Source organism: Peromyscus leucopus, chromosome 17, assembly GCF_004664715.2.
Source record: "Peromyscus leucopus breed LL Stock chromosome 17, UCI_PerLeu_2.1, whole genome shotgun sequence".
Lineage (NCBI taxonomy): Eukaryota > Metazoa > Chordata > Mammalia > Rodentia > Cricetidae > Peromyscus > Peromyscus leucopus.
Window position 1 is genome coordinate 9,981,260 of NC_051077.1, and position 27,170 is coordinate 10,008,429.

The 27,170-nt window shown below is 45.4% G+C and overlaps 1 protein-coding gene across 3 annotated transcripts in view; it reads left to right on the forward strand.

The window, feature by feature from the left end:
* Nucleotides 1-27,170, forward strand: part of Slc20a2 (solute carrier family 20 member 2) — a 102,263-nt gene that overhangs the window by 37,386 nt on the left and 37,707 nt on the right. Inside the window, exon 1 of one of the 3 annotated variants that reach the window (XM_028887822.2) lies at nucleotides 395-1,140. The exons of 1 other annotated variant lie outside the window; for it this stretch is intronic. The gene's annotated coding sequence lies outside the window, so the exon portion shown is untranslated. Of the gene's footprint in view, nucleotides 1-394; nucleotides 1,141-25,206; nucleotides 25,370-27,170 lie in introns of those variants that run through there. One more of the 3 variants, XM_028887824.2, reaches the window with a different exon arrangement.

Sequence of the window (27,170 nt, forward strand, 5' to 3'; positions counted from 1 at the left end):
AAGTCTAAGCTAACGTTACCTTTTTTTTTTTTTAATTAGGAAAACAATAGGTCTCAAAAGATATATGGGATTTTAGGCGTGTTGTTAATATGGAGTCAGATCATAGAGGGTTTTGGAGGAAGGTGATGTAATTAATCCAGTTGCCTTCCAGGCAGTTACTTTGTATCTGTCGGAAGGGGAGGTGAGTTACTTTGTATCTGTTGGAAGGGGAGGTGACTGGAGGTTTGATTGATGAAGTATCCATTCAGGGCAAAGTATGCCATGGGAACTGAAATGCCTGAAGCTAACCAGTCTGAATCATCCGTGGTAGACGCTACAGTCTATGCCTTTGTTCTCAGTTGTAGTTGGTAAGAGCATTTGTGTTTTATTTTAAACAATGCATTGCGTTGTACTTTTCTTTTACATATTGGTTGTGTTCTTGGCGTCTTGAACTGTTTGCTTGGGTTTCGGTGTGCTTAGAGAACGACCATTTGTTCCAGCAGAGGACAGTTTTTCTAGTTGTAGCCAGGCACACGGTGACATGCACTTTCGGAGACGTTTGCTCTCCGTTGTGGGTTTTGTTTTGTAAGTGTCCATGTGTCCTCATAGCACCTCCTTGGGAAGTACAGAAGAAAAGCAGAAAGCAAGTGGGTAATCTCACCAGATGTCCCAGGGGGAGCAGGAAATGCTGCCACCTTGTTCCTAAGCTGTGTGATCCGAATGTGCTCGAACTCCCATTGCCTGCCTGTTATGGAAAAGACCTTATTACTCTTTCTCTGTCCGTACTTGCAGAACCGACTTGAAGTCAGTAGTAGCCAACTGAATTCAATAATTAGCGTAATCATGATGCTGTGCATTGTTCAGCAGGGCACACCCCTTGGCCAGAGTCCCATTAAAGAGGACACCAGTGTTGTCCTAGTGAATAAATCCCGGCCCACATGATGCAAACCAGCGTGTTCCTGCCTGCTGCTCGGCTGCAGTTAATTTTAGCCAGCGTTTGTTCTGTGAGTTGTAAAACTGTACCCAAGTAGGAGTTAGTGAGCTGAAATGTGACTTGTGGGCCTAATGCGATAGGTATCTATTTTAGAGTTCAGATTGTGTTTATGACCCAGAGAGAAGACTTCTGAAGAATTGTGGCTCAGATTTCCTTTCAAACTACTCGTGAGTACTCTGGGAATTTTTAACATTTCTCTTTGTCCTTTGTACCTTAAATCTTCCTCAAGTGACTATCGTGGTAATTTTATATGCCTCGGGAACTCCAGTGTGAATGCTGCAACCGGTCCGTGGCAGGACAGAGGCACAGCAGCGTTTTCTTTACATGTGGACTGCTGTGAGCACCCTGACTCAAGCAGCCTTTCCTGGAGAGAGCATGTGATTCTCGCTTACTTTTACTTCTTTTCATTGTGGATTAGCCCTTCTTTTGAATGTTAAAATGTTAGACTGGAAGAAATGTTTTCTATACACAGGAATGTCACAGTGTGTCTCTAAGCTTTCTTTTCTCCGGGAGTAGCTGCTGGGGGAAACATGTTAAAAGTTCATTCCTGTTATACCCCTCTCAAGTGGGGCTATGACTATCAAGTGTTGCCTTGCCAAATGTATAGATGGAAAGCATCTTTTTAAAGGAAAACCTTAAGCTTAGCAATAGACCTTTCTACTCCCAAGAAAATAACTTTATAAACTCATTTAGGAAGTTTGAGAGCAGTGGTTCTCAGCCTTCTAGTGCCTCGACCCTTTGATACAGTCCCTGGCGTTGTGGTGACCCCCCCCCACCAACCATAAAATTATTTTCCTTGCTACTTCATAACTGTAATTTTGCTACTGTTATGAATTGTGATGTAAATATTTTTGGAGCTAGGGATTTGTCAAAGGGGTTGCGACCCACAGGTTGAGAACCACTGTTTTAGAGGGTCCTTTAAAGCATGTTCTGGTTGACTTCGTTATCAAAAGTATCCAAAGCTCTCAGTTTGGTCTGTCCCAACTTAAGGCTAGACTAAAACAAATGGAGGATTCAGTGTTCCTTTCAATTAAACCCAAGTCACCTTGCCTGCTTTGACTATGTTTACACTTAAAGAAGAATTGACTCAAGTCAAGCAACTTGTTTCTGTCACCGAACCAGAAAAACATTTCCCTTTGGGTTCACATGTAAATGACACCCGCTTTAGGAATGTGGAGTTTTTTTTTTAATGAAACATTTGTGCTCCCACGTCTCCATCTATAAGCAAAGAGGGAGACAAGCCCAGGATTAACTGAGAATGTCATTTTCCCAGTTCGCAGAGCGTTACTTCAAGGTTTCTTTGTTGTTCCGTGTTGTCCTGATTTTCAACACAAATGACAGAAGGTGTCAACAATGAAGGGAAATGTTTCAGCGGTGCATTTGTAGGAAAAGAATGCAAGAATTGAAAATAGCACTGAATTCCCAGGCTATTTTTAGATAGAAACATTTTTTGAAGCTTAGCTTTCGGGGCAAAAGAGAAATCTGTAATTATAATAGAAAAGTCACTACTGTCATCTTGAGCAGAACGGGCTCTGTTCCGGCAGAAGCTTCATGATGCGCATGTCATCACAAGAACACTCCAGCCCTTGACCTTACATCTGCCCTTCCTAGGAAGCCACTGGGACCCCTGCGAAGTGTTTATAATGGTGTCCTCTAGTTGTGCGCGTTTTCAAGCTAAAATTAATTTGATCGTTGTAGTTTTTAATCCTGCCCAAAAGAAAAGCTGATTAGTATTTATCCATTTTTAATGTACCATAAAGAGGTTTATCTGTTAGTGGGAAGCATGTGTTCTGGGGTAAATTGTTAAAATGCTCATAGACACTTCCAGAGCGTGCATTAGTGATTTCTGTGTGGTGAGAGTGTTCTAGGTTCTTCAACGTGGGATTGTGCACATGGCGGTACCGGGTCTCGGGTGGTGGCCGGTTCTGTGATTCTTTTCAGTACTTGGTGTATATCCCCTGGGTCCCATGAAGGGGTGCTTGTCAGAGATCTCTCCCTCATGCGTGGAAGCTGTGTTGATTAGTTGTGACTTTGAATGATCACAGTGAGCTCAACTCTGGCCACAAATGGGAGGTTGCAGAGGTTCAAGAGGGCCTCCATACTATGGAAGAGCCCCCCTTGAACCTCCATGCGTGGCTGCCTATCCACGCCGGGTCTGCCCACAGTTCCTGTGGGAGTTGTTCTCCCTAGCCTCCTGCCGGCTTATCTTCTCCCTTGCTCTGAATCTTGCTGCGAAGAGGCTTTGCTGAGACCGCCACTGAGGTGGGTTTACTGTGCAGTTCCTTTAATTACAGAGTATCTAGCCTTCAGCTTTGAGAAGCTTAGCAGGCGGCCTTTTGTCTGGCTCCCCTCCAGTCACGTGCTCTCTGTTTGTGTAGCTGGTTGGTTGGTTCCTGTGGGGATGGGAACAGAATCCAGGGCCTGAAATACTCCCAAGCACTCAACCTCTGAGTTACTTCTCCAGACCCCACATGAGGGCTTAAATCAAGCAGTAGCTTGTCTGCGTGGAGACAGGCAACTGCGTTCTGTAACAGGTTGCCTTTGCTCAGTGATTACATCCCTGGAAGATTCTCTTTGCAAAGGCAATTTGGCAGAAAAACTGTTTGTGGTGTACCCAGTTTCAGCTATTTGATCTAAAATGCAAGAGGACCAAGCGAGTGGAGCCTTCGGTTGGGCCTGTGTGGACGGCAGTCAATAGCTGACTGCCGGGAAGAATGCTGATGTTTCTGGGAAGTACTGGCGCTGCTGTTGTGTGCTCAGCACCTCCACAGCACATACAATACACAAAGAGAGCACAGTGCAAAAGAGCTCACGTGCTACCCCTCAGCGGTGCCAAAAACGGGGGCCCTGACACGCAGTAAACAAACTGGCAAAAAGACAATACGAAAAGAGCGAAGTGGGAGACGAGAGCATGGGGTGTATGGAGAGCACAGTAGCGTTCAGTTTCTCTGGGCATTTGCAGCATAGGATTGGGACAGGCTTTTGTGTCCTGGTGCAGCTTTGCCCTAGGCAGCGGCTGGGGATAAGGAAGGCAGCCCGGAGCCCAGTTGTCCACTGCCAGTCCTAATCACTGCCACCAAAGGAGGCATTGAAGTTTCACTTCACCCTGAAGCTATTGTTGGGTGGTGGCCTCAGATCTAGTCTGACGAGTGAACAGCGGTCTCCTCTGTTAAAATGTTTAGCCTTGGAAATCTGACCTTGACTTCCAGGTTAGACTTTTCTCTCCTCGTGTCCCCTGGCCCCGTTCTGCCTGGTTTCTCAGAAGATAAGCGTTCTGAAGGTCTCACTGTGAAACCCTCCTGTGGCCCACAGAGAGTCAGAAACACATGACAAAGGATGCTAACAGGGCAGCCTTGGATACAAAAGACTGATGAATGGGCGCTGGATTGGGTCTGAGTCATTCACTTCTTGACACCTGCCCTAGCAGGGTCTCTGACTGGGTTCTGGGTCTGGCTCCGGGTCAGAAAGAAACTTGGAGACATTCAACCAAGAACGTCAGGAGAACAGAAAAAAAGAATCAAGGATTGGAAATGATAGCTACAATAAGAGGTTAGAGGACTTGTAGTATTTAGCCTGGAAGGGAGAAAAACGCCCAAGGGACTATTACATTTTTGTTCCGTACATAAGTGCACTGATCCAAAGGATAACGAAGAAGAGCTGGTGTCTGCTGCCCTTTGGAATGTAAAGTTCAGGTACAGCGATGCCACAGTGTGGCTGCGACCAGCCAACTCCAGTGCTGCCTGGGAACCTGTGTGGAACACAGGTTCTCAGGCCCACCCAGACCTTTCGATCCGGAAGTGGTGGGAACACAGGTTCTCAGCTCCACTCAGACCTATCGATCCGGAAGTGGTGGGGAACACAGGTTCTCAGGCCCACCCAGACCTATCGATCCGGAAGTGGTGGGGAACACAGGTTCTCAGCTCCACTCAGACCTTTCGATCCGGAAGTGGTGGGGAACACAGGTTCTCAGGCCCACCCAGACCTTTCGATCCGGAAGTGGTGGGGAACACAGGTTCTCAGGCCCACCCAGACCTATTGATCCGGAAGTGGTGGGGAACACAGGTTCTCAGCTCCACTCAGACCTATCGATCCGGAAGTGGTGGGGAGCACAGGTTCTCAGGCCCACTCAGACCTATTGATTTGGAAGTGGTGAGGCTGGAGTGCAGGGCTTTGTTTTAACAACCCTCTGAAGCAATTCTGATGTCCACTGCATGAGCTATTAGGAAGAAAAGTACCACAGAAAAGGGGAACAGGGATGCTGAAAAATGTAAACTTTTCTCCCTGGAGTCATATAAACCTGGATTTATATTTATCTGCAATTTTTTTTAAGTATTGTCTCTGAAGTCAGGTGATAAATGACCTCTGAGAGTCCTTTCTAACCCTGACTTGGCTCTGGATTGCTTTTGGTCATTAATATTTAACCTGGGAAATACGGCATTGATTTTTCTGAATTCAGTAATTAAGTCAGTGCCTATCTTTGTTTCTTTGTTTGTTTGTGGTTTTGGTTTCTGTACTAGAAATGGAACCCAGGGCTTCACACCATGCTAAAAGCAAGTTCTCTTCCACTGAAGTGGCCTCACCATGATAGTACCGGGTTGTTGTTGTTTTAAAGATTTTATTTGTGTGTATGTGAATGTATGTCACATCTACGCAGGTGCCCATGGAGTCTAGAAGAGGGTATCAGATCCCCAGAGCTGGAGTTACAAGTAGGTTTGAGCAGCCTGATGTGGGTGCTTGGAACAGAAGTCAGGTTCTCTGGAAGAGCAGCAAATGTAGCTGCTGATCCATCTCTGCAGGTCCAGGCAGCCGTTTTAACGGAGGATACGAAGAAATAAGATGAGAGAGGTGATACGTGCTATCAGATGTGTTGTAGTGGGTGGTGGTGCTAAATAGATTTTTCCTCTCCCGGTCGTCCTCGTCAGAGCCACCTGAAGGCTAGCCCATGGTCGCCACGCCACAGACTGCTGACAGTCACTGTCATGAACCCTGTCAGAAGAGAGGTGACTGTGGGCAAAGCGTGGCTCTAACTATCCTCCCAGCTCTGTGACCTCCACTGGAAGAGAAAAGCTGGTGGGTAGTATGCTGTGGGCAGTCCGTCAGCAGACGCAGACGGCCCCACAGAAAGACGTGAGGAGGACACACGCCCAGAAGAACGCACTGTGCCTCTTCCCCTGGAGGCACAGGATAGGGACTTGCTTCAGCTTGACACTCCTTTGTGTAGCAAACAACCCAGTGGCGTGCATAGGAGCCACTCAGAGTTGAGTTATCCAGTTGACGCGTCCGAAGCCACCTCGGCTCTGCCCTCCTGAAATCCTCGAGTTCTGTAGACTCGAGCAAGTAGCAATTTGTATCCTGCCCAAGTCAATTATTGTCTCCTAACAATCCCCTGCGCTGCTCGCCTGACTTTTTTTTTTTAAATAGGTCATGTAAATGCATCTTAATTTAGTGATGTCTTTGCCCCTTCTTACGTCCTCCTTTGCAGTTTTTGCTTTGAGGGAATTGTCTTTGGTTGAAAGCAAACTTTTGAGATTGTCTGTCACACCTTGCCTTCAGTCCAGAGCTTTTTGTGATTCTAATGAAGACAGGGCTCTGTGAGGGCATGCTTTTTCAGTTCTGTTTTAAAGGTATCAGATGAGCAACCCCGCTGTAGCCAAAAGAACATCCCCTCCCTTAGCCGGGGAGCTGTGGCCTTAGTATTTTAGCACTTGAGAGAGGATAGGCAGAATCTTTGGCTTCTATATATATAATTAATCACATGTTTTCAGAACATAACAGTGTCCTTAAAGTGAAAAGGATAAAGACATTTTAACTCCACTTTTCCCTGTGGAGGGACACAGTGGGATAGAGGCGGGGAGTGTGTATATTGATACAATTACTCTGGTTTGGGCTTTTGTTATAGTTGGAAAAGCTCAGACATCAAGCTGCAAAAGTTGTTTGGTTTGGTTTGGTTTTGTTCATCTGTGTGCGGTTCAGAATGTATGGAGCCCTGAGAACACGGTGGCTGTGCACTAGGAAGTAGTTCACCGATCCAGCAGTCAGAAAGAACTGGTTTCTAGCATCCGGAGCGAGTCCTAATAGGCTCCTTAAAACCCACGACCTCTCAATAACTGCACACCCAATAGGTAAAAAACATCCAGTGTGTCATTACGCTCTGAATGACCGAAGTCGAAGGGCTGTTATTGACCCAGGGAGCAGCTCACAGTACAGTATATGATTACCAAGTGTATCCTCAGGTCTGGTCCAGTCATGCCATCTCCCTCAAAACAAGGCTATTTTCAATTCTGTACAAAGAGAAGTTACTAAATAGCCTTCTCTTCTCTAGTATTTCTTTCTTGGAAAAATAAAGTTGTTTCAAAAACCAGTTTAAAGCCAGTCCGTGTATGTGCCATTAAAAATAGAAGTAGCTGTGTGGTTTGAATAAACTCCATCTTCCTAGAGTTGTTCACGAAAGGACTTAAACTTCAAGAAAGAGGCTTGGGGCAAAGCTTCCTGGACTGGGTTTCTCTGTGCGGCCCTGGCTGTCCTAGAACTCGCTCTGTAGACCAGGCTGGCCTTGAACTCAGAGATCTACCTGCCTCTGCCTCCCAAATTCTGGGATTAAAGGTGTGCTCTACCATGCCCAGGGGGAGAAAGCTTTTTACTCATTGTTAGAAAATGTAAGGATTACCTATTAATTAAATAGAATACTGCAAAACAATAATGTAATGGTTAATCGATAATAATACCCAATAGTGTGAAGCCATATAGCATGTGAAATAATTATGTTCTGTGTATAGTGAGCAAAACTAGCAAGGTATAAAATACCATGTCTTTATGACCCTGTTACTGTAAAGGTGACCTCCTAACAGTACTCCTCACTGACCCGCTGACCTTTTATTTTTCAGGTCATGTACATGCATCTTAATTTAGTGATGCCTTTGCCCTTCCTCACATCCTGCTTTACAGGGTTGTTTTTTTTTTCCCCTTGAAGGAATTATCTTAGGTTGAAAACACAGACTTTTGAGACTATCTGTGATACTTTGCTTTTAGTACAACCAAAACTTTTCATGATTAGAATGAAAAGAGGCTCTGTGAGGGCATGCCAAAATATATTAGAGAAAGCTTCTTGGTTGGGGATGGGAGCTTGTTGTATCCACTTCCCTCTCTTAGCACAGGGGAGCCTCTGGCTGGCTGGAACCTCTGCAGGACCTGTGCATGCTGCCACAGTCTCTGTGAGTTCACATGGGCATCAGTCCTGTTATGTCTAGAAAACACTTCCGTATATTTATATGAAAAAAGGATGCTGTCTACCAAATATAAGCAGTTATTATCTCTAGTCAATGTTTTAATTGAAAATAATGTTTTTCATACAATATATTCTGATCACAGTTTCCCCTCCCCATCTCCTCCCAGATCCTCCCTACCTCCCCATCCACCTAGGCCCATGCCTTCTTTCTCTCTTTCTTTTTAGAAAACAAAGTTTTTTATTTTAAAAAAAGAAAGAAAAAAAACATAAGAAACACATGTGCACACACACAAACCCATTAAAAATAAAAAATAGGAAACAATAACATACAAGCAAAACTTGTAAGACTTTTAAAATGTCTAAACAAAGCACAATGAGACAAAATCTACGAAAATACTGCTGAGTTCTTTTGTATTGGGCTTTTACATTGGGGCAATGGGGCCTGCCCTCACACGTGGTTTATATACCCAGTAAGACATCCCATGGAGGATCGCATGTTCCAGGGTCTCTCACTCTCTGCACATTGTCCAGTTGGGGGGTCTCTGTGTTAGTTCCCACCTACTGCTGGAGGAAGCTTCTGTGCTGAGTGTGAGTGAGATGCTGATCTATGGGTACAGCAATGTCTTATTGCTATATCACTTTAGCAGAACAATCGTATTTGGTTTTCCTCTAGGTCCATGGCCTATCTAGTCTTGATTCTTGGCCACCTGAGCAGTGTCAGGCATGGGTTCCGGTTCATGAGGATGGGGCCTTACATCCCAGCAGAGAGTGGTTGGTTACCCCCGCAACATTGGGGCCACTATTGCTCCAGCGTATCGTGCCGTCAGGTCTCTGTTGTACACTGAGGAGTGTGTAGCTGGGTTAGTGTCCACCTTTCTCCTCTGGTGGTGTGCAGAGTACTTTCTAGTTCTCTGAACCTTAGTCAGTAGTGGAGTGGGGAGGGGAGGTTCCAGTTAGGTTCTAGTTAGATCTGTAAGTGTCGTCTTCAGCAGTAGGGCCTGGCCATCAGTTTGTGGGGAGCAACCAGTAACCTCGGCAATAGCCTGAGTTGTTTGGCAGTTTCCATGGCAACTTTCTGGCATTGGAGGTTTCACTTGGGGGAGAGATAATCTAGTTGGGGCTTTGTCTCCCCTATAATCTGGTGACTCCATGTACGTTTTCTTCATATATGAGTATATTTTAAGAAGCTTCTCTTTCCATATGACCCCCCAATGGCCCTTAGAGCTAACTGTCTCTCCCTGTATTCCCTCATTGAATGCCTCTCTTCCCTGTTTAATTCCCCTGCTTCAGTCCTCCCTCCCCTCCATCTTTCCCTAACTATGTACTCTATTTACCCTTCCTTGGATGATCCCCGTCCCCCAGTCCTTCACTCTATACCTAACCTCTGTGGTTATACAGATTGTAGCATGTCTAGACAACTTTTGATTGTTTGATTTGAGTTGGCAGTGGCCTCTTAGGACCTTATGTAAGTAGTGCCTCATCCAGCTGACAAAGCCAATACACGGAACGAAACTTTAATGATGGTTGGAAACATTTTTCGTTGTTTTCTTTTCTATAAATACATGTATTTTTATAATGGAAAATTTGACCTACTTAAAAATTTATATTTGAGGTTATAATTTAATTACAGTATTTCTCCCTGAGCTTCCCTCCCTCCAAATCCTCCCATATCCCCTTCGTCACTCTCCTTCAAATTCTCAACCTACTTTTTAAGGCAGACTTGAGATGCTGACCCCCGGGAAGGGGCCTACCCCGTGCTAATGGGTGTGTGACAGTGACTGATGGAGTGTAGTCCTGCTGCTTCTGCAACACGAGGGGTAATTAGCAGGAGTCTAAACTTACTGCTGCTGTGGGTATTACGAGAACTCCAGGCCCATCTCACATGGACCAGGGTGTCACATTCAGTAACATTTGGAGAGCAAAAGAAAGAAGGTGGGACCCAGCGTATTTTTAAACCAGTTCAATTAGTAGTTCTGTTATTAGGTTATCCATTTACATCTGGCAAAGAACCATAGATCAGGGTGAGGATTAAAGTCAGAAGTGGCAGAACCATGTGCAGTGGCCCTCAGGAGAAATGCCAACTGGCAAAGCTAAAGGGTAAAAGTAGAATCAAGTCACCTAGACACTGTTCCCCAAGTGTGGATCCTGTATCGGCATATCTCACCAGTGTGTATCGCCCTATACTGCTCACCAACGCTAATAACACCTTCAGAGAGTACTGCTTCTTCTCCAAAATGATTTCTGCCAGATGCCGCTAAGAGCATCACCATGGGCAGTTCCCAGGACACGGGGTGTCCTACCAGGCACTCTCAGCCACGAATGTCAGAGCTCTCTTCTATCTGTAAACACAGCTGGGGGAAATGACACATTGAGATGAAGTGAATAGGTGTTTAAAATTTGATAAGAGGATTATTTGCAAGTTCAGTGGTCAAAGCAGAAAAATAAACAAAAATAAGAAGGAAGGAAGGAAGGAAAAGAAAGAAAGAAAAAAAGAAAGAAAGAAAGAAAAGGAAGGAAGGAAGGAAGGAAGGAAGGAAGGAAGAAAGAAAGAAAGAAAGAAAGAAAGAAAGAAAGAAAGAAAGAAAGAAAGAAAGAAAGAAAGAAAAAAGAAAACAAGAAAACAAAACATTAAAACATTTTACCTCTTCAAAATGGATGGAGCAGCCAAGCATGCCTGGGAGCTGCCAAGTGAAAAAGGATAGCCCTTGTAGGAACTAGAGGAGGAGGAGAATGGATCTGTTTAAGAATCGGCTGGCTTTTTTTTTTTTTCTTGTTTATTTGTTCATTTGAGTTTGCTTTTGCCTTATTCTGATGACCAAAAGGAGAAGCCAGAGCTACGAATGTGACAAACATACATACATCTGGTTAGGAGTTCCCTCTGAGCTCGTCTAGCACAAAGGTTTTCACTGTAGACCTGACCTGAAATTAAAGTGGCAGCCGGAGCAGGGAGACAGTCACTTGACTGCTCCGTTGCTTTGTGCACCCCGGTGCCGGGCAGAGCTGGGGTCTGCAAGGGAAAAGCATCCAGCCAAATACCTTGCTGCCAGCCTGTCTCGGCCATCTCCTCCGTCCATCACATAGCTTTGGGTTTTCCTTGTTCTTTAAGTCTTAGGAATCAGCTAGACTTGCAAGTAACAAATAAACCTAGACTTTTACTTAAAGAAAAAGGACCCAGAGCCTAACCTACAGTCAAGTATGAGAGTTTGACCTTACGGCACTGGCTGCTAAGCATTAGAGTCTTTTCTTAAGCTAACTTTTATTGTCTTCCAAGAAGGCAATGGAATAATAACAAGAGAGATTGTATTGTACTTCCCCAGGGAATATTAAATAGTCATCTTCTGAGAATCAGGAAGGAACTGAATCTAACTCTCATGAGCAGTACAGGTTCAGAAGTCCCTTTCTACACACAAATACTGACCACTTTTTCTTTTTAACTTGCACACAGGAAATTCTCTTTTTCTGATAAGTATCTGTAAACGTCTACACATGCAGACTTTTAGGGCCGCTACCATAGATGGACTACAGTTCATCCCCCAAAGAATACCATCGTGCTGCCCTTCGAATTGTTTTGGATGTATTTATTTCTATGTTATGTGTATCAGTGTTTTGCCTACATGTGTTTCTGTGCTCTGCACGCATGCCTGTGCCCACAGAGGTCGGAACTGGAGTTACAGATGGTTGCTTGCTGCCGTGTGGGTACTGAGAATCAAACATGAGTCCTCAGAAACAGCAACAGTGCTCTTAACCACTGAGCAACTCGCCAGCTCTGTGCTGCCCTTTGTATTCAGGCCTCCCCTGCACTCTGGATTCCTAAGCTAAGCCTTGACAGTCGTCTCTAAGTCACATATACCATGGTGAAGGGTGAGAGTTTTACTGGTTAAGAGGGTAGTGTTGTGTGGCCGGACTTTTCCTGGGAAGATGCTGCATGCAGTCTATTCAACTCACCCAGACACAACAGACCAAAGTACAGAATCCACTGAAGTCCAACTTGGTGAACCAGTGAGTTTTATTGGGGTTCCTTAGAAGAATACGGATGAGAGGTCACTTAGAGGATCAGAAATGACTCAAAGACAGCTGCATGACCAAAGCCCACCCCAGCATTGGTGACAGCTCACAAAGCTGGGGGCCTAGAACACGTTGCACAGATCTGCAGGCAGCTCAGCATGTTCGAGAGTGTCCTCTCCAAGTGACTGGGTTGGTATAAACCTCTTCCAGGCATCTGGTCAGCCTCAAGAGTCTTCTTTGGTGCTTGGGCTTGTCTGAGAGTGACCCCTCAGGCATCTTTACTGCTTATTCTGGGAGGGAGGGACCTAGTGAATCTGGTAGGTTTCAGGGACTTCCTGAAGCTATTTGGAGTTGTTTGCCTTCCTGCTTAAGAAGCTTCCCTGAAGGGTGGAGTGTTTCAGTCTCAGAGGAAACAGCCTCACAATAGGTCTAAGCAAATCTTTGACCAATAAGTGCATTCTGATGCCCCGCAAGTGATAGAATAATAAAGGACAGAAACTGAACAGAGATATCAGTGGGAGGTAGATTTCACAGAGTTGTCAAACACACACACAAAAGCCCCAAAACAACAGTAGTGTAGTGGGGGGCCTTGGTACCCAGAGTTAAGATATATACTATCTGAAAGGACCAGTTTTCAACTGTTTTTGAGGGGGCTCCAAAACTGAACAAGACTTTAGAGTTAACTAGTATAAGTATGTTTTTAAAAACGACATAAAAGTCTGTATAAGGAGCTCTTTTAAAGATGGGGTGACAAGGACTTGCCGCGTGTGCACACACAGATTATATAGCTGCATTGGTTAGGCATTTCCCTATCACTGTGATAAAACACCATGACCAAAGGCAGCTTGCAGAAGGGAGCTTTCTGTTTGGGCTTACGATCCCAGAGCAGTCAGAGCCCGTGACGGCAGAGCCAAAGCATGATGACTAGAGCGCAGACCGAGGGCTGGCGTCTTAAACCACACCAGGAAGCCGAGAGAAGGGACGAAGAGAGCTCACCCCCAGGGGCGTGCTTGTCCAGCAAGGCCAAACCTCTTAAACCTACCCAGACAGCGCCACCAACCGGGGACCAAGTGTTCACACATCTGTTCTTGGGGTTGGGGGGGGGGCAATTCTCATTCAAACCACAGTACTAAATATTTATATATCCAGTGTGTATACATATATATGAACCAAATGGAGATCTGAGACCAAAGGCACAGGCAACGTTAATTATTAGACTACATAAATATCTAAAACTTCTATTCTTCAAAGGACACAGTAGAGTAAAAAGACACCCTACAGAATGGAAGAGAATATTGTCAGTCATGTATCTGATAATGTTAGTATTCAGAATATGTTATTTTTAAAATACAATTCAACAATTAAACAGCAAATGACTTGATTTTAAAATGGGCAAAGGACTTAACTAGACGTCTCTCCAAGTAAACAAATGACCAACAAAATTGTGGAAAACTGTTTAATATCACTGATCACTGGGGAGATGAAAATTAAAATCATAGTGATGGATCTCCTCAGCTTATTAGGATGGCTATGTGTATATGTAAAAAACAATAACCAATAGAAGAAAGCAAATACTAGCATGGACTATGGGAATATCCAGTGTATATACATATATATGAACCAAATGGAGATCTGAGACATGGTTGATGAGAATATTGAAGTGTGAGGCTGCTAGAAAACAGTATGGCAGTTTCCCAAAATTTTAAAAACAGAACTGTTAGCCAACCCAGCAGTTCACTCCTAGGTATCAGAAAGCCTGGTGTCAAAGAAGTATTTGTCCACCCATTTTAATAGCAGTAGTATTGATAATAGCCCAAAGGCAAAGCAACCCAAATGTTTCTTGGTAGGTGAATAGATAAATAAAATTGTTATGCACATCCAGTGAGGTATTATTCAGTCTTAGGAAGGGAACTCTGCCACGTGCTACAACGGGGATGAGCTCTGAAGACACGTGAGTAAAATAGCATAATGGCCGGCGAATAGCGTTGGCCTTACACCAGCGCGCAGCTCAGCAGCCAGTCACTCGATGCTCACTCTGTGACCACCCCTGTGAAACACTTGGGTGGGGAGAGTCACAGGGTGTGTGTGTGTATGTGTGAAGTGTTGGTAGTGAGGGACTGAGCGGAGAAGAGACTGAAAGCTGTTGGATGGGTATAGGATTTTAGTTTCACAAATAAAGACTCAGTGAGCGGTGAGGATAGCTGCACATACTGTTGGATTGTGCACTCACGCATTATCAAGTCGCTGGGGTCGATGCTGTGTGTAATCAGCCGTACTTCAGGCACTGAAAAGTACAGTCATCAAAAGGACAATTTAATTAGAGGGATTCCGCGGTGAGCTTAAGTTGGCAGAATATTCAGTGAATTTGACAATAGAGCAGTAGAAATTACGCGGAGTAAAAAGAAAGACTGAAGGGAAATTAGCAGAGCCACTGAGAAATCCCGGCCACCCTGAAATACAGCAACAGTAACATCAAAAGTAGAAGAAAGGGAGCCCGGTTATTAAAGCACCTGCCTCGCAAACATGACATCCCTAATTCAGATCTCACATAGGAAGGCAGGTGTGGTGGCATGTGCCTGAATCCCAGTGATGGCACAGTGGGAGGGGCAGACGGACAGATCCCTGGAATTCACTGGCCAGCCAGCATCGCCTGCCTGGCGGAGTGCTAGAGCCGTGAGAGCGAGCTGGCTAACATTGTCCTCCGACCCACACGTGCACAGCATGTGCACACCTGCATACAGACACAGAGCAGGGGGGCCGGAACCTTAAACGTGTTCAAAAGTAAGAAATGATCATTTAACACAGTTTAACTTTTCACATTTGATGAAAAACGCCGACCCATACATCCAAGAAGCTGGACAGACTCCAGTTTGGGTAACACAAAGAGATCTACATCCAGGCATGTGACAGTCAAAAGACGGAAAGACAAGAGAGAAAATCCTGAAAGGGTCGGGAGAAAAGCAACCATTGCATACTGTGGAGCTTCAGTGAGGCTCCCTGGTCGTGTTTTCAAGAACACTGAGGCCAGAAGGCAGGCAGAGAGGTGACGGGAAGGATCCATAGTCAGCAAGACTGTCCTTCAGAATGGATAATGGCAAAAATAAGGTGTACAAACGGAGAGAAGTCATTGCTGGCAGGCTTGCCTTCCAAGCAACAATGAAGTATTTCAGGCTGAGAAAGGGACCCTAGACAGTGATCTCCCTGCTCCTGCTTGGACAAATGCTCTGATACAGGCAATGATAAAACCCAAAATAATTACGCATTTCTTTTTCTTCCCGTTGTGAACTTAGATAAGATGTCGTGGAAGCATTGCTTGCATCTGGTTACTAGTTTCATCAGAGCATCCTCCCTTGGTTCAAGTCAGCCAAGGGGAAGGGGAAGCCAGGGAGCTGGTTCTTAATCATACGTCAAGGGCCAGCATCCTCGAAAAGTGGAGAAATGGTCTTCAAAGAACTCTGACAAATTGTCTGACCCCTTTTATGTTCTCAGCCCTTGTGTTAGGTCCATGTTTCTTTGAAGGTGCTATCAAACAAGCCCTAAGGCTCGTAATTTAGTAAGAAGATTTCTGTTTGGGGCACACTCTGCAGAAGAAATGACTCCTCCATCAAATGAGCAATACTACAAAATTGCTGTCTTGCTTAGGCTGTTCGCACTGCTAATTTGGCACATTATTAGTAACATTTGATGAAAATTCCAGACTTCTAAGGAAGTTCTTCTGAAACTTAGCCAGACTCTTTTTCCACACTAACGAGGAAGACACTGCCTGAATCCTTACCAAAAGTGCTTGTCCTCTCTTACTTGTCCTGCTACCTAGCAGACTGTGCTCAAGAATCTCAGGAATGGGCTGGAGAGATGGCTCAGTGGTTAAGAACACTGGCTGCTCTTCCAGAGGACCCTGGTTCAATTCCCAGCACCCAGGTGATGGCACACAACCATCTGTAACTCCAGATCCAGCACCCTCTTCTGGCCTCTGTGGGTACTGGATGCACATGGTGCACAAACATACTGCAGATGAAATGCCCATACATGTAAAAAAAAATAATAAACCATTTATAAAGGGGAAGAAAATCTCAGGAGTGAGAGTAAGAAACAGGGAGCTATAAATTGAACATGAAAGATAATCATTTGTCAACTATTTACATTGCATCAAATTAGTAGAAAAAAAATGCAGTTGTCTCAAGAATCGAAAGTGTCGTGTGTGTGTGTGTGTGTGTGTGTGTGTGTGTGTGTGTGTGTGTGTCTGTCTGTCTGTCTGTCTGTCCGTCCCTGTGTCTGTGTATCTGTGTCTGTGTCTGTGTGTCTGTGAGGGTACACACAGAGGCTAGAAGCAGAAGCTGAAATCCCGGGTACCCATGAGCTCTCCAGCATGGGTGCTGGGATCCAACATCAGTTTTCTGATAAAGCAGGAAGCTCTCTTACCCACTGATCCTTCCCCCGCAACAGCCCCAGAATCAAAACTGTGTAAGTACCATGAGTGTTTGTATTGAGCCCCCCAACCCATCAGAACAGAATTAGCAAACAAATATGTGAGAGCCAAGATATCTATTTATATACAAGGTTCCGTTTTAAACCTTAGCTAGGAGGATAGGACTTCCTTAATATAGCTCTTGGGCCCTGGCCAGTAGTCCAACACTTCAGGCACAGAATTAGAATGAGCCATCCTAGGCCTGACACTTGATAAAAGTTTCATAAGTGACTTATTTGCTCACAAAAATATTTTTTTATATAAAACAGCCCAGGCCCGGGGGTTCCGTCTCTGGTACATACAGAAAGTAAGAAATGGGGAAATGCATAGGACCCTTTTCTGTCTTCAAATCGGAGTGAATACATAAAGCGTTGCCGTTCTCGGCCTTTGCTTTCAAACAGTGCTGTACCTAAAATACCCTACCACCGAGGCAATCAGTCTGTAAACCTCCACTGCACATAATTCCGCATTTTCAGCAGGAGCTGGTTTCGGGGTCCGCAGCATCTATTCAGCTGGAATTTTACCACCTGCTCGGCTGTAGTCCTTCTTAGATGTAAGATGGCTGCTTCCTTATGCTACAGTTTCCTCAGATTTGAATTGATGATGCATCTTCACTTGTAATAACTCTTATATAGATTCACTGAGTTATTCATTCAAGGTGAAAATACAAAATAAAAGCTTACTTATAATAACCCACCATACAGTCATTCCAATTCCTGAACCTGTAAAAAAATAAAATGCCCACTACCCTTTCTTTTCCCCTTTTAAAACTAGTCTCCATGGGACTTACACAGTATCCGCTAAATTCTTTCTTCTTCAGCCATCTCACCTTAACTCCTTGACTTTTATCCCATTTTAATTATCATTGCTATTTATTTTCTTTATCCGTTAAAAACTACTTGGCTGGGCATGATGGCATGTGCCTTTAATCCCAGCACCAAGGAGGGCAGAGACCACCGGTGGATCTGAGTTCAGAACCACCCTGGTTGATATAGTAAGACCTTGTTTCAAAATACAAGTATATATAATTGTATATATTCAGAGAAAGAGAGAGAGAGAGAGAGAGAGAGAGAGAGAGAGAGAATGCTTTCCTAGAGAGGAAAAGTCCATGTAGGAAACATCTAAAAACAACAACAACAACAAAATTTATGAGCTGGAAAGAAATTAAGATGTCAATAGAGAATCCTGTAAGAGAGAGAGAAGTTAATAAAGCAGGAATGGGGGGGGGGGGGCAGAGAAAGCCGGAGCCTCAGGCTCTGAAGTGGAAACTTTAGATGGAGCAAAAGTAAGTTGGTTCACGTCCTGTAAAATCAGAGACCCTGCCTTGTCCTGCTTGGGAAAGGGTCAGAAATCTCCACCCACCTCATCCCACAAAACCATCTTGTGGTCCTCAGTTCTAGGCCAGACTGCCTCTTTCCAATCCTGTGGTCTCTGGTTGATGTAGAATTATAGAGTTGAACAAGCCTTGGAGGGATCAAGTAACTTGATAACTTCCAAGGACAAAGCCTTGGCAGCGGTCACTGTGGTCCATAGTCTCCCTTGTCCTCTCCTCACCCCCAGCTCTACCCCTTTCTTGGACCCCAGGGACCATCAGTGCCCCAGATGGAATTACTGTCACTAAGAAGGCCTGATGAGCGTCCGCCAGGAACTCAGCCCCACAGGCTCTTTGTATTATTTCATTTGAGTTTCCCCTGCTGTAATGTTGACTCGGTACTAGGTAGCATGTTTAGGGACGTGCCGTTTAAAGTAACCTCTCTTATGTCAGCATGTCTTCATGATGACAGAAGCTGGACTCCTAAGGTTCCTTCTGAAGTCCTCGCAGACTCTAGTGTCCTGAGATTCTCCAGCTCTTGGAGCCGGGACAGGAAGAAATGAGGAGTTAGAAGCTATTTCGTGTAAACATTAACCTCAAATACTTCAGTGAAAAACACCTGCAGAGCACTTGGCACAGGGAGAGCATTTTTATGCAGCCGAGCCTGGATGGCCCAAGCTCAGAAGAAGCATAAGGAAGGAGACGCAGGAGGGATTTGAGAGAAGGAGGACGTGTAACAGTGTAGACAGATCCTGTAACGTGGCACCTAGGAAGACTCCCAAGACCAGGGGGGCCTTCCACCAAGTCCCCAGCCTCCAGAATGACAGGCACCCTTAAAAGTAAAGCACAAGTACAGGAAGAAATCAAGATGTGTTTTATATCTTTTGTTATATGGACCTAGTATCAAGCTACCTTCTAAATGTTTATCTCTATACCCATAGACTAGTAGTATGTCTTTCTCTCTTAATCCGAAAAGTTCCTTTGTATGCCAGATGGTAGTTAATTTGCAGCCAGTCAGAATGCAGTGAGTGAATCTCGGTGGATTGCTTACCCATAAATGGACCATCACATCACATTGCTTCCCCTCAGGGCTCAGGGAATATGGAGGAAGAGGGGACCAAAGGACTGTCAGAGCCTGAGGTTGAGGAGGACCAGGGCCACAGTGTCTTCTGAACAGGGCAGGATACTGTCCTCATTAACTAGCAGTGGCAGTGGCCGCCTGCACAAAGTCAAGTCAGTCGACATTCCATCATGGAGTGAGCAGGAATTCCATCACGTAGAGGGAAGCTCCCCAGTGCTAGCCAAAAAGCTATAGACAGCGTGCGGCTGGTTGCTGAGCGTGGGGTGGGGGTCCTGAGTGTGGTCCTCGGTAGGGTGGCCATGCTCCATCGGATGGTCACACATCCCTGGAGATATGGGCAGCACAGCTAGGACACAGTGGGTTGTAAAAACAAAAAGACACAAACTTGAAAGGGAACGGTTGTTGGTGGCAGATCTGGGAAGAGTTATAGGGAGGAGCAGAGGGTGAGCATGATCAAAATGCATTGTACACATGTGAATTTCTGGAAAGATTAATAAAAATGCAGTGCTCTCTTTTTTAAAGCTCTTGATCTGACCACCTCAATCAAAAAAAAAGTGCCATTTCTTTGGCCTCCCTGAACCTTTTCTGATTGGGATTCTGGGTGACGACATTGCCAGACTTTGTGCTGGACCACAGATGCACAGTGGGGTCTTCACAGAACTGATTGTAGAATTGATGTTGGCGTTGCCTATCAGAGTGTAGCATGTTCATTCGCAAACTCCGAAGTGACTTCCATGTAGCTCTTGGTATTAGGATTCACAGATTTAAAATAGCTTCCATCTGTAGTGCTGTGGGAATGCTTTCCTGCTAAATGGAAATGCTAATGAATTGGGACGGTACCTTTAGGATTCTTACAAGAGCACTGAAGACTTCCCTTCGTAGACAGGTCCATCTCTTTCCCCGTGGAGGATGTAGTGGTCTGAGTGATATACATAGCTCCAAGTGTTTGACCACTTGGTCCCCAGTGGATGATGTTGTCTGGGGAAGAAGTCAGTCGTGGTGATGGGCTATCAGAGTTCAGAGCCTTACCTTATTTCCAGTCTGCACTGACTGCTGCATATTTATGATAAAAGATGTGATTTCTCAGTTTCCCACTCCTCTGCCATACCTTGATCTCCACCCCCAACACCAAATTAGACTCTCACCTCTCTGGAATCCTAAGTCCAAATAAACTCTTCCTTCATAAAAGTCACTTTTGGTCATGGCGTATTACCACAGCAAAGCCATTGATACAGGATAGAGCCATTGACTGGGGGAAGTCCAGGCCTGACCCAGCGGCTGTCTCCTCGCTCTCCTGGGAATGGGGTTCATACAGTACTGTGTTAACACATCCTCTAAATAGTTTGTTTTCTCTTTGCCTCTTGATGCCATTGCTTCACATGGTCCTTGGTGGTTAAACTAGCTGTTTTTAATTTTTTGTTGTTGTGGTGGTATGTATGTATGTATGTATGCATGCATGATGTGTGTGTGTGTGTGTGTGTGTGTGTGTGTGTGTGTGTGTGTTTACACAGGATCTCACTGTGTAGGCCTGGCTACCCTAGAACTTGCTATATAGACCAGGCTGGCCTTGAACTCACAAAGATACTTAGCCTCTGCCTCCTGAGTGCTAGGTTTAAAGGTGTGCACCACCGCGCCCCATGTACCTTGGTTTTTGAGACAGGGTTTCTCACTGGAACATGAGCTCACCAACCAGACGTGGCTGGCTAGCCTCTGGAAGCCCCCTGTCTCTGCCCCCCAGTGCTGAGGTTATAAGTATGCGCCATCACGTCCAGCTTTTCACACAGGTGCTGGGAATCAAAGTGCAGGTCCTCATGCGCTGTCTCCCCATCTCTAACTGGCCACCTGTCTCCACGGAAGTAGCTCCTTTTCGTTATGTGGGAAGAACTGTCCTGTTCTTGTTTAACATAGAGGACTTGGGAGTGGGTAATCTCCAGTGTGGGAAGGAAGAACTGTCAAAAGTGCGTTCTACTTTGTGTGACCGGATTGTATGGGGTTGGTTTTAATTCATAGACCATAAAGCTCGTCACTTTTAAGTGCGCACTGTGAGTTCTGAAAAATGTACCGTGTGTAACTGCTCCCAGACTTAAGATGTAAACCAAATGTTGCCTGCGCAGACGAGTGTCATCTTGCCCTTCACCAAACACCCACCCCTTAAGATGAGTCACCTGGGTTGTCTGGTCAGCACATGCTCTGCTCTGTAAGGAACTGCCGAACCGTCTACCTGTGTGGCTTTTGGCCTGGAACCATGCCCCAGCTATTGGCTTTACCATGTTAAGTAGTTTTTCCCCCTTAGGGCCCTTTAGCTTTTCAGTGTTTTTTAGTATCTCTCTTTACTTCCTTTCACCCACCCCAACCCCAGGAAGTCCCTGCCCCTTACAGGGTGTGTGTCACATGTTAGCCAAAGAGGAGGCCATGGTTTGGAGGGGTTTTCTAGAAGGATTTGGAATCCTCCTATAATCACGTGACTCCCACAGGGCTGGGGCAGGTATGGAGAGGCACTGGATGAGAAAGATCTTGCTAGAAGGGTCTGATGTATCCGTATACTTTTTCCTATGTCTTTAGTGAAGCCTGTTACTTTGCAAAATACTTTATGTTGTTAGATTTAGCTCCACGCTAATTTTGTGAGAGACACGAATATTATCATCATCACCCGCATTTTATAGAAGACCACACTGGCTTGGACTGTGCATGTGAGTCAGCCAAGGTCCACTGCATTACTAATGGAAGCGGGATTGGGTCTAAGTTTCCATACTTGCTAATGCTCACAGTTGCCATGCTGGGCTTCTGCCTCACCTGTAATCAGCGGCCATGCACAGTCCTCCCTGTTGCCCAGCTAGTCACGGAGAGGACTTGTCAGGGTGGTGTAACCAGTAGCTAACTGGACAGGAATGGGGGTGCAGTCCTGTGCTCTTTCCCATCTCCACACAGAGAGACAAATGTTCCCTTTTACAGCCTGGGGAGAAAAGGAGTGGCAAGATGTCAGTAGACTGTCCCCTCCCTCCTCTGCTGATGTCAACCTTGGGTGCCAGGTGCCATCTTTCATCCTCATCCCCGGGCTATTCATATTCTTGGCTCCCGCTGAGGAAACATTCCATCTTCCTGTTTCTGCTGCGTCCTTTTGTCTCTGTTCCCTGGGCCCCGAGTCTGGTCTTGCATTCAGCTTGATGATCCTGCCTTTTCTCCCTTCTTTCTCCTCTCTGCCTCCCGTTCTTGCTTTCTTCCTGAGTTCTGCTTCTATCAAAATCTCTCTTCAGGCTCCCTGTCCCCCAGACTGCGTTGCCTGTCTGTAAATATGCTGTTTGAACCATGGTTTCAGGGGGTCAGGAGATGGAGTTGGTAAGGCACTAGCTGTACAAACGTGAGACTCTAAGTTCAGTCCCCAGCGCTGATTTGAAAAGCTGGGCAAGGAGGCATACGTCTGTCACCCCAACACTGGGTGGGTGTGGAGGATGAGAAAGAAGATCCCCATGGGCTTGCTAGCCAGCCAGTCTAGCTCCAAGTTCAGTGAGTGACCCTGTCTCAAAAAAAAAGGAGTGGGGCTGGAGAGATGACCCCGTGGTTAATAGCATGGACTACTCTTCCAGAGGACCCGGGTTTGGTTCCCAGGACCCATGTAGTAGCTCACAACCTCTGTAACTCCTGTCCCAGTGTATCCAACGCCCTCTTCTGGCCTCTCTGGGTACCAGGCACACAAATGCTACACAGACAAAACACTCATACACATAAAATAAGAAATAATTATCATAAAAAGTTTTTTAATATTGCGGAAAGCCATTAAAGAAGACACCTCATGTCAACCTTTGACCTCTACAGGCACACATACAGACTTGTATACATAACACACACACGCACGCACGCACGCACACGCCAAAGCTATCTCAGGGCTGTTCCAGTGGCATTCCATTCTTACCATGAGTGTGAACATATGAAAATACTGTCACAATTATACCATTACATTTTAAGGGTATTTTGGTTTGGTTTGGTTTAGACTTTTTAAATATTTATTTTAGATTTATTTATTGTATGTATGAGTGTCTTGCCTGCATGTATGTATGTGCATCATGTGTGTGCCTGGTGCCCATGAAAGTCAAAAAAGGTCCTTAGATCCTCTGGAACTGGAGTTTTGGATGGCTGCAAGCCACTGCGTGGGTGCTGGGAATTGACCCACACAAGAGCAACAAGTACTGTTAACCACTACACCATCTCTCCATCCCTCGGGTTTGACTTTTCAAGACAGGCTGGCTGTGTAGCTTATACAAATCTTGAACTTACTAAGTAGCCCAAGATGGTCTCAAATTCATTGCCCTTCCACCTCAGCCCCCAAGCACTGGGTTACATGTGCCACCTTCCCCTGTCTGTTCCTGCCAATCATTCTAAAGTGTAATGGGAATGTGTGCATGTGCCATTCAAGAATGATGTAACTAGAAACGCCTTATGACAAGGTCTGTGTATGGAGTGTTAAAAAGACACTTTCTTTTGCTGGGCTGTTCTGGGAAGAATAAGATGTCACACATGAATGTCTCATTGTATTTCATTCATTAGGAAAAGCTAGTCACTCTTGTATTTGGGGGTCTAAGTCGCCATTTGTGGCAGAGACAGCACATCACACCAGTGAAGAAGTGGGAACCTCTCTTCATCTCAAGTGTCAAAACACAAGGTTCCGTTTCAGCTGTCAGAGAAAGCGGGTCTTATAACTTTCGGGAGTAGATAGGATGTGTCTTGGGCTTCATAGAAAGGAAACTGGAAAATGGATTAAGGGTCCTCTACAGGGGAGCCTCTCTGTGAAGGAATGCTTCAACCAAGGGAACCACGACCTCTCCTGGAGAAATAAATGGTCAGAGAGCACAGTAAACTGGATGGAAAGTGGGTGGCAGTGGACCGGTCCTTTGTAACTACAAATACCACATGATGGTGCACACCTGTGACCCCAAGACTTGAGAGCTGGAAGCAAGAGGAGCAGAGGTTCAAGGTCATCTTTGGCTACTTAGTGAGTTTGAGGCCAACTTAGGAGGCATAAGAACATAACTCAAAAAAAAAAAAAAGAACTGTTTAAAAATAACATATATAATATATTAAAAAAATAAAAGCTGGCCCGGCGGTGGTGGCGCACGCCTTTAATCTGAGCACTCAGGAGGCAGAGGCAGGTGGATCTCTGTGAGTTTGGGGCCAGCCTGGTCTACGGAGGACGTTCCAAGGCAGCCAGGGCTGCACAGAGAAACTCTGTCTCAGAAAAACCAAATAATAATAATAATAATATAAAATAAAATCTGGGTATGGTGGCTCATTTCTTAATCCCAGCATTCAAGACCAGTCAGATATACATAGTGAATTCCAGGCCAACCAGAGCTACATAGTAAGAGCCTGCCTCAAAAATAAAATAAATATATGTAACACACACACACACACACACACACTACAAAAACCTCTAGTGTTACTCCACAGCAGAGACTTCTTACCCAGACTTCATTTTCCATAACTGTGTTTGGGTCCGCAGTTCCTCCACATTCCTGGTTTAAAATAGTTGTAAGGCTGTCCGAAAATAGCCTGAGAATGTTTGTTTTCACTTACATACATGCAGGCAAAGCACTCATACATATAAAAATCATTTTCAAAAAGATATCTCTTCCTCCATCTATCATTTTTATAAACTCCACTGTTGGCTCTTTTTATTAATTGCTTTTATAGCGTAGCTAAGCCTCTCCATTCCAATATTAAATGAATATTTACTTGTGTCTTTTCCTATTCTCTTCAGGGTTCAGTTTTTACTTTTACAACTCATTTGTTTCTGTGGGAGGTAGGGAATCTAGCTCTCTCTCTTTTTTTTTAAGATTTTATTCTGTGTGTAGGTGTTTACCAGCATGTATATCTGTGCATGACATTTATGCAGTGCCCTCAAAGGCCAAAAAAAGGGGGGGGGCATCAGATCCCTTGGGACTGGAGTTACAATTATGAGACAAGGTGTAGACGTTAAGGGTTGAACCTGAGTTTTCTGGAAGAGCAGACAGTGCTCTTGGTTGCTGAGTCGTCGTTCCAGCCCCAGAGTCTAGCTTTTCCCCCTTCCAGAGGGCCAGGGTTGAGTTGTCCCCACATCATTTATTGAAGGAGTCAGTGTTTTCTCATCTTCAAAATTCTGCTTTCGTATCATCAATACCCTCATATATAATAACCCATCAGACCCCAACTGCTCTGAACTTGGGCATCTGTAGTTCTTGGAAGTTAACATTTGGCTTCCTGCATGGCATCATCTGGCTTGCCAAGGTCTCCGTTAAGAAGCATCACCATCTTCTCCTGCGCTTCAGATTGTGGAGGTTTATTTTTAATTTTGTGTGTATGTGTCTGCATGTAAGTTTGTGTAGTTGAGTGTAGTACCTGGGGAGTCCAGAAGAGGGCATCAGATCGTCCAGAGCTGGAGCTACAGGTCACCTGACCTGAGTGCTGGGAGCCAAACTTGTGTACTTTGCTAGAGCAATATAGAGGCTTAACCAATGAGCAGTCTCTCCAGTCCGTTGTGTGTCTGTATATTTTGCTTTGTTTCACCTGAGCTCAATAAAAATAAATAATGGGAAAGGGAAAAATCCAAAGTGTTTACTTGTTTGTCCTTACAGATACAAAGTGCTTTGAAGAGATAAAGAGAGAAATTTAGATTACCAGAGTGGCAATTCTTTCTCCTGAGCCCAGCACTTGCTGGCCATGAGTACAGTGGTTAGGGCTGAACACAAAGGTGAAAAGTCATGTTAAAGGGATTGTCTGTAGTGGGCATAAGAAACCCGAGTAGGAAAGGGGATCTCTGGGCTGGAATTGGTGCCAAAGGTAACATAAAAAATGACTAATCTCCCACCCAAGCAAAAGACACAGCATTAGGCATGTCACCAGCTGCCCCTTCTAATGTACTTCTGTGTGCAGCCTATCCAGGAGCGCCTGTCACGCCTCTCCTGTCACTGAAAACCAACAGCCCAACAAGGCAGAAGAAAAGGCCACTTGGCTGCTTTTCAATCCAGTCCCTCTTAGCCCACCGCTGTGAAGGGAAGCCACGTTCTTTCCCTTAATCTGCCTCCGCTGTAACCCAGGGTCCCCGCGGTACGCTTCAGCACACAGTGGCATGTCATCAGTCTGCCCACATTCACACTTGTCTCCTGAGAAGTTTGTTCTCCACGCCACGGCCAGAACGGTCTTTTAAAAAGTCCTCTCTTTGGGCTGACAAAATGGCTCAGCAGCAGCTAAAGTTACTTGTCTCCAAGTCTGGTGACCTTGGCGTGATCCCTAGAATCCACATAGTAGAGACTCTAGCTAGTTGTCCTCTGACCACCTCGTGACCTTTCCTGGCAAGTGTACTTACACGTCACGCCTCCTAAAGGATGAATGAATGATGGAGGTGTGAATGAATGAATGGATGAATGAAGTGATAAGCTGGATTTTTTTTTTTAGGAGCAAGAGGGATGAATGAGGTCATAGAGGAAGGGCTGCTCTTCTCTGGGATCAGGATAGCATCCTGCGTGGTAACAATGGAGCAGATTCCTAAAGGGAAGGAGTGAGGAGGGAGCTGTGGGGCTGCCGGGCTGGGGAGGGGGCGGATCATGAGCTACTGCATTAGTTACTTTCCAGTTTGCTGTGACGGAACACCACGATTGCACTTCATGGCTTATTAGAGGGTTAGCGTCCACGATGGTGACCCAAAGGCGTGGCAGCAGGGACAGCTGACAATTCACAAGACAGCAGAGCAAGCCTGGAATGGTGCCAGTCTTTTGAAACCTCAAAACCCACCCCAGTGACACACCTCCTCCCACAAAGCCACACCTCCTAGTCCTTCCCAAACAGTGCCACCCACCAGGGACCAAGTCTTCAAACATGAGCCTCTAGGGGTCATTTTCATTCAAACCGCCACAGAGACCAAAGCCCTGGAGTTAGACTATGCTTTGTGATTTCATACTTGAGCTAAAGTTGGGGGGGGGGGGGCTGGGGGCCACAGTGGTCAGGGGTGGGTGGTGACCAAGTGAAGTCTCTGGTCTTTCCTGGGAAGGATGAGAAGTGATGGATAGTGACCAGCCGGCTGCATTCTCTGTTTTCTCTGGCCCTCCTCTGAGGCCCAGTAGTTTTTCCTTGTCACTGCAG